Source organism: Charadrius vociferus, unplaced genomic scaffold (assembly GCF_000708025.1).
Source record: "Charadrius vociferus isolate BGI_N301 unplaced genomic scaffold, ASM70802v2 scaffold93, whole genome shotgun sequence".
In the NCBI taxonomy this organism is placed as follows: domain Eukaryota; kingdom Metazoa; phylum Chordata; class Aves; order Charadriiformes; family Charadriidae; genus Charadrius; species Charadrius vociferus.
Genome location: NW_009647838.1, coordinates 815578 through 823988, shown reverse-complemented (window position 1 = coordinate 823988; position 8411 = coordinate 815578).

Genomic DNA, 8411 nt, shown 5'->3' with positions numbered 1-8411 from the left:
CACGTCCCGAGGCTGCCCGGGAGGAGAGCTGGCGGGGCAGCTCCGACGAGACGTTTTCCTGCTCGGGAAGTGCTGATTCATCAATTTTGAAATAGATATATAGGTATTCTTTTTTTCCTTTTTTTTTTTTTTCCTTTTTCCCCAGGAAAGTGCTAATTTCCCCACATTATTGTCTCTTCCAAGGAGGTTCTTATGCCCAGGATGAAATAGGCACAGGCATGGGACACCCACCCTGGGTACAGGAAATGTGGGTTCAAATCCTTGCCAGGCTTCCTTCACAGCTTGAGTTTGAACTTCGGCGTCCCGCTCCCACATGGGCTCCTGCAGTGACCAGCTACGCTGGGGGACTGGCTTCCTCTTTCCTGTCGGAAAGGTTTTCCATTGTGCAAATCATGGCAAACCCACTGCCCAGGGAGAAGGTGGACTCTGTGAGCCAGGGCCTGTAAGAGACCCTGGTTCACCTTCCTGTTCCAGGGACTGTCAGGGACACGAGCACCCTAGACCAATTCCAGTGGGAAAAACTTGGCTTGTTTGGGGAAAAACCTGGTGCTCTGGGTGCGGGGGACGCACATCCCAGGGTCAGTTCAGGTGTGGTAGACACTGGAAAGGTGCTTCTCTGTAGTTTGGCTGAGTGCCTAAAAACTAGTTTGCTGGAAATTTGTATCCCCCCCTCCTTAAACGTACAAGAGATTGTGGTCCAAATCAGAATTTAGACTTTTTCGAACTCTTTGATTTTGTTCCCTTTTCTTTTGTTTTGGAAAGAAAATCATCCTTGCACAGCTTCATTTGGACATCCCAGATAGGTTGATCGTGCTTCTTTTGGGTCCATGGTAAAACTCTCCATACTTGCATTTGCACAGCACATTTCAAAGTTATTCCTGAGGTGGTGGAATGCTTTGTACCATGTGTCTCTGTATGATTTTCTTCCCATTTCACACTCATTCACTGCCTATTTACCTAAAATTTTTACACATGCTGTCCAGCACTTTCCCTTTCAAGCATTCTCGATGAAACTCAATTCATCACTGCTGTGTGGTCCACTCTTGTAATTCAGTCTCTGCAGGTGTATGCGGACCTTCCATTTCCTGACAGGTACTGGAAGAGATACACAGAAATAGTCAGTGGCTCAGGAATTACCACAGAGGGCTTCATAAGCATCTGATAGAAGGAGGTCTGTTAGCTTGTGTATGTCTATTTAATAATAGAAATTTCCCCAAAGCAACATGCAAGCTAGAAGCCGTGAGAATGCCCATTTGAAAAATGAGACTAAGGAAATTATGGTTCTTTGACATGTGAGTGTTGGGCACTTCAGCCCTTTTGTATTTCTATGCAGACGCATATTTTGACAGACATGGGAAAGAACAATACTTTTGTCTGTGTTTTGCATAGTACTCACATATGTTTCCTTTATAGCTTGTATGTATTTATTCCACAAATTATATTGCGTACATTTATGCTAAAGACTATACACATAATGGTCAAAATGAAAATGTTGTTGCCATATTAAGTTAAATCTCCCAATCCCAGACTTTGTATGATAATAATTTTAATCGATATTGTTTGGGAATGTGAAGGACTGGGTTTAAACTCTGAAAAGATCAGTTTCTGCAGCTTGGGTCGAGGATTATGTGGCTACATTTCCAGAAGCATAGGCAGATAATTTGGCTTTATTCCAGCTGTCCACGCAGAAGCAATGCCTCACAATTAGTGGCTAATAGATGAATAGACACTATTACAGTCTTATCTGTGGTCAGGGCTGTACGAATCTTAGTTATTCCAGTTGGAACTAGATCATCAAAATCCCCAGCGAGTGATGGACATTTCAATTTCATGGTCAGCTGGAAAAAATGAAGGAAGAAATTCCAGGTCAAATCTAATCGGCGCTGAGGTTAATTTGTTATAATAACTAACCTGACTTCTCTGGAACTGCTGTTCAGATGGAAGTTCATACGTTAAGGTTTCGGTTTAACTTGAGTACTCAGCTGAAACAGCTGTGCAGACACACAGCTACAGCAGTCTAGTTTGGGATTAGGACTGGAGATATTAATGGAGTCTGGAAAAAAGGATTTCCCACTTCTGGCTCTTTGTGGAAACTGGGATCCCTTAAAAATCCAGACTACATTCCCATAAGGCAGAAGAGTTAGACCCTGCTGTATAGCACAGGTGTTAAAAAAATGTATACATGGGGGTTAAGTATCAAATGTTTTTATTCTGAAGAAAATCACTTACATCGGCTACCGATGTTTTACTGCACAGGTGTTTTGCTCATATGCTCTACACAAAGCTAAATTTCATTCTCTTATAGCTGGTGTAAATCTGGAGCAATGCCTTTGGGCTAGGCTGTCATCCTCTAGATTCACGGTTCATGTGGGAGGAAATCGGGACTTGGCCTGTGCCTGGTAAAGATCTTCATATTTAGAAGCACACGATACATTAAAAACTCTAAAAACTTGTCTTTTGGAAGATTTGAGGATTTGTTTGGTGGTGTTGGGTTTTTTTTTAACATGTGAACAAACAAGCTGTGCCTACTTTTTGTCAGATGCTTCAAAGACTGAAACCAGTAGCCCTTCACATTGTGTGGGTGTACAGGACAAAAGGAAATTGTCCAGATTTTCAGGACAGCTCCAAAGTACTTACACTTTAATGTGGTTTGGAAAATTCAGGCATAATGTTTATCAAGTTACTAGTTTTCACGTCCAACTGAGATTGGGAAAGGGAGATGCTCAGCAGATGAGGGTTAAAGTTCAGTCTTTCAAAAATCTGCGTCCAGTGGGGCTGCAGTGGGGCTTTATCAGCAAATCGTTCCTTTGAATCCCTCCAAGTTGGTGTTTGAGTCTTCCTGCTGCAGCCCCAGTGGGAATGGAAAGGGGGACATAGCTTTGCCATGAAGCGTAGGATGCCCAGCTACCACAGCCACCTCTGCTCTCAGAGGCAGGTCTCTCCTATTGATGTGAAAGCAAACTGCAAACTGTTCCTTTCACAGACGTACTTTGTGTTTAGCTCTCACTTCGCCCCCGAAGAATCTCTTTTTGTCCTCTATCAATATTTGTAAGAATGCAGGAAAACATTTCTGTGCATATTTGAGCATGAATTCCACCCATGGAGAGCACCAGGTTCTTCTCTCTTTGCCCTCGTGATGCACCCTTACTACACGTATCCCTGAGGAACAACCTTCCCCGAGCATTCCCAGCTGGGAATGGCCTGACTTCTTAATCCGCCATGTGGAAACCTCTCATCCTAAAACTGGTCCAGTGATTGTCAGGAAGGTGCCCCTCAGCTGGAGGTCAGCGCTGCATAAATCCTGGTGGTTAAAAGAAAAAGATACGCTGCAAGAAGCAGCTTGAAAAGTGAAAACACAGACATCAGCGCTCTCTCCAAAGCCAAGCATGGCACAGTGTCATGCCTTTTGTGATGGGAAGAATGAATTCATGCTGGAACTAAGCAAAGCGATAACAGATTGAGAAACACAAGGGTGTGGGGGAAGAGATTTGAAACTATACATTTCAGAGGTACTTTTGTCTGAAACTTAAGTCTTGAGCCATTGAGATGTATGGAGGAACTTGGACTGGGAGTGTGGATGACTGTTTCTTCTGTAGTAAGTCATGTTTGGTGTTTGGGATTATTTTTTTTTTGGTGGCACAGTGGACAGAAATGTGCTAGCCTGAAGAAGAAGAGGATGATTTTACTTGTGACACATCTGTATTATTCAAGACCATTATAGATGCCTGTGAAACAGTTAACTGATTTATTCATTGTCTTTCCCAGACTTTTGTTTCGTTTGCGTTAATGGAGAAGCAAAGGTTTCATGTTCATGATGACCTGATTTTACTATCTCTGTGTTTTTTCCGTTAAATCCCAGTTAATTTTCATTACCAAAATCAGTTTGTCCATATGCACAATGTTAAGTCACCCCTGTAACATATTTAGACAGAGAACAATCCAGAGTGATGCGGTTGATTTCTCTTTGCATGACTTTTCTAGATGGTGGGGCTGCTCTTCCAATATTCACTGTTATGTGGCACTAAGCACTCCTAAATGCAGTCCCTTTTAAGTCGTATTCCCTCTTTTGGAGCTACGGCCTTGAAACAAGGTGTTCTTTGCTGTTAGAGCAGCTGAAGAATGGGGAAGTGGTTAGAAGGAAGCGGTTTCTAGGACTTGAGTGGGCTGAAGATGCTGTGGCAATGCAGTGACATTATTTCCGTGCCGTGCCCGGAAGCGGGGGCGAAGCGGGCAGGGCACGGTGGTCCTCACAGAGCCAGGGACCCATGAGCAGATGTCTCCGCTCCTCGGAAGTTCCCTCGGGAAGCCCGTGCTCTGGGAACAGGACCCCCTGCTTAGTGCGTGGGGAGCGGCGAGGGATGAGTGTGAGGGCGTTTCATGAGAGGAATTTCACTATTTCACATAGTTCGCTTCAGCGTCCTTCCTGTGGGATTCTTCCCTGCCACAGAGAGAAGGAATTCGCCCCTTTTGTTCCCATTGTCGTTCTTCTGTGGAAAAACCTCTCATCAGGATCACCATGGACTAACGTTAACAGAAGCGTGAGAGTTGCCATCCTGGATCAGACAAGGGCTCTATTTAGCTCCGTGTCATGTCTCCGTCGGTGTCCAACATCTGATCTTCAGGGGAGGTTCAAGGAACATTGCAGGAAGCAGTTATCTGATAAAATTCTCCAGAGAGGAAATTTTTTTGTAGTATGATCTAAAATCCACTATTATTTACTAAGAAACCATGGGATTGAGGGTCAAGGAAACTAAAATTAGTGTCTGCCAAAATCTAGGTGTTGTCTGGGTTTATGGCAAATGGTTATAACGTAGTGGGATTAAACTGCATTGTATTGTATAATACAGAGAACTTTATTCTTCTGTTGTGCTGGTAGCACTTGGGGTGAAAGCCTACCTTTCTTCGTTTCATCCAGTGCTATAGTTAATGTTTGTCCTAATCTATGTTATAAGTATTAATGATTATAATTTCCCAGTGTAAACTGAGCCATAGGCAAGCTTGCCAGAAGCTTTCTGCATGTGCACCTACCATAGACTTTGTGGTTTAGATGTCATTTAACTGCAGAATGGGTTCATCCCCTTGAGCCATTGCGGAGGAGTCCTCTGCGCAGACTGTTCTTGTTCTTACCTCTCTAGTTTAAATTGTTGTGTCACATCAGTTATTTTCCCGTGTTTTGAACCCAGGGCTTTTGCTTATAGCTCTGTTTTATAGGTTAAAGTAGGGTGGATGGAAAGTCAGTTCCTGACTTTGTCTTTTTTTTTTTTTTTTTTTTTTTTTTTTTTTTTTTTTTTTTTTTTTCTTGGAGTGTTGCTGGACAGTTCAGCCGTAATGATGGAGCATCGGAAATAATAACCAGCAGCCTTCAGCAAAGTGGAAATCCTGCAACTTTGCTTTATGTTTTCTTTTATTTAGTTCCTAATTTATTTCTGCGTGCACAGCTTAATGAATAGTACAGCCCCAAATGGATTTGATAGGCCTGTGTTGCTGGGTGGGCTGGCAGGTTACTGGCAGGTAGGCAGCTTGACTCCTTAGGCATCTATAAGAAATAGTCTTCCAATTCAATCCTATTATTTTGCTTAATTTGTCTTGCCAGGGAATCTGTAACAAAACTTAAGCATCAGGTTGGTAAATAAATGGAATTTGGTCATGAAAATTCACCCCTTAGTCTATATAGGAACTTTAAATTATTTTTAAGTCTGCTTTTGACGTACATGCTTTGTCTTTGATACCGTATCAACACTTTCCTACTACGCTAGCTAATGGGATAAACTTTTCTCAAAAAATATCAAACTGATGATTTTGCGCTGGGGTCCATCACAGTGGAATTAGAGCAGAGGTGCAGTGATTGCTGACACGTGTCAGCAGGCGATAGAGCAGATCTGATGGCTCGTAAATGTAATATGCGTAGGGCTACCTACGCTCCTGTAAGCAGCACAGGCTTAATCATGCGTGGAGGCATGAAACCATACTCCTGGCTGAATGCCAGTGGCCGATCACACGGCATCACTTTTGGATGGGCAGATGATGGAGTCACAATCACCTGTCATCTGCAATGACCTGAGAGGGGTGTCCTCAGAGGGGCCAGGACAGGCACGTCGAGGTGGAGGGGTATGTACGTGAGCCACACAGACGTGTGCCAAAGGTGGTTGTGGAAGTATCGCTACAGCCTAGCTCTGCTATAACCAGCCCTTACTGAGAACAGCCTCAGCAGACCTGGTTTTTTAAGCTGGGTGTTCACTCTGTTGGAGAGAAGACCAGACTAAGGTGGACATAACCGTGACATTGCCTTTGCTTTTCTCAATGCACACCATATATTTGTGCGTTTCGCCCCCTTGGTGTGGTTTACTGAAGTGGTGATCCAATGAAGGTTCGTAATGGAGGCATTAGACTGTGCCGTTTTCAATTCCATATGCTCAATGGGGAATAAAAAGTTTGTGATTATGGCTGATTTAATTATTCTCTGTAATCGCTTTCTCTTTATATAGCTAATAAAATGAGCACCTTCGCCAGGCTAGATGTTGGCAAAGGTGCTCTTGTCAGATGCTAAGTTTCTAGACTTATTAAAATCAGACGGATAAAAGAAGAAACTAAGATTTTATTTTTTTTTTTCTCCCAGGTTCTCTGAATGTTAAATTTTGAAAATTATTTTTAAATGGCGTTCTGTAAAGTGCCTGTGCTCAAAATCACCCGGTGACTTTCGGGCAGACAGGACACAGTGTTCGACAAGCTGGTGAAGCTAACGCCTTCGAGCAGGTATTGCCTGGGCACAGCACACTGAACTGCACGGCCTTGGCTGTCTTTGCGGCTTTCCAGCTGCCTGGGTATGATGGGAAGTGGCAATACTTTCAATTGGTAGTAACTGGAGCCAGATTTATTTAAAATATCCAACGGTGATTTCAGTTTGTTGAATTTCTAGATCTGAATTTTAAAATTAACACCACCACCACCACCCTTTAATAAAATGGTTTTACCACAGGCTTCTGCAAGCACAGCTTTACTTAGCTAGAGCAAATACTGGCAAAATATTTGGCAGTTATTGGGGAAATACGTATTTGTTTACATTTGCAGCTATTGGCCATATTGGCATAAAAATGTGTACTGCTTTGAAGTATCAACGAAGTGCTATCAGAATTGTACTTGTTCTATTTTTAGCTACCGTGTGTTTTGCTTTGCCTCTATAGCATCTAATCTTTTATCAGTGTATACACACATCTACGGACAGCAAAAGCATACAGATAGTAAATAAACTCTTATCACTTGCTCTGAGATCCAGAACTGAGAGGAGGGAAGGACACATTTGCTCAAATAATAGACATACACATCTTTCTGGGCCTGGGAAGACCTTTCTTGGGCGGTGGCGTATCCATTTGCCCTGCTGACTGATTTTTAATTCCAGTGCATGGAGTCAGGGTCAAGGCATTTTTGTCTGCTCAGGACTCTTCTAATCTACTTGATAAACCTTAAGCTGTTCAGACTCTGTTACGGTGCTGTATCATACAGTAGTGCAGCTTTCTCATCCATTAACGTACCCATTTTCTTGGCTGACTGTTATGTCCTAATGGTACTTTAAATTCTTAAATTATAGTTGAGATTAATCAGATTTAAGCATTTGACCCAGAAATCACTGGGCACGTGTTGCAGTAAATCAGACCGGATAATCGGGATATCCCTTCTGGACCTGGAAGGCACAAGTCAATGAATTGATGATTTGTATGCATCAATGTGTACTTTGTAAATAAATAGCTTCCAACAATTTTCCTGATCTTGAAAGCAAATGAGAACACATTTCAGCCCCAACAGAGGCATGTGGGAGTGATCGATCTGTTGAGGAGTGAGACAGCTTGAACTGTGTCTTCTGCCCTGAGTGTGTTTCTGTTTGCCGGCCGTGTACCGGCACACGCGTGCCTCTCTTTGCACAAGAGCAAACAGGAAACAGGGACAAAGCTACCTTAGAGTCCCAGAACCTTGTGTTATGGTTAACTCTTGCAAGTCCCCACAGCCCTTAGTTGCCCTGCAAAGTTCTGCTTCGACAGAAATAGTGGTTACGTTTTGCTGCTTCAGATCATGATCTTGCTCATCTGGACAATTGTCAGTGTCAGCCCGGGACGTAGGTGTACCTCCTTGCTGCCTCACAGATATGCTGTCTTAGTTTCTCTTCTTCAGACTTTATGAGGGATGTTTGGATTTGCCTCAGAGAAGTGGAATGAAATAAGGTGTATGAAGGACTGTGAAGTTTCCTTTCGGATGGACACTTTGATGGCATCTGAAAGACCTGGAGATACTTCTTTGAACCTCAGGGTAGCTCATGGTTTGGCACCGTAGGCTTTTTCCGGAGGCTGTTTCTAAGTACAGGCAACGGATATGGTGCTTTTGACTCTGGGTGCAGGAACCAGACTGCACTGCCTGCTTTG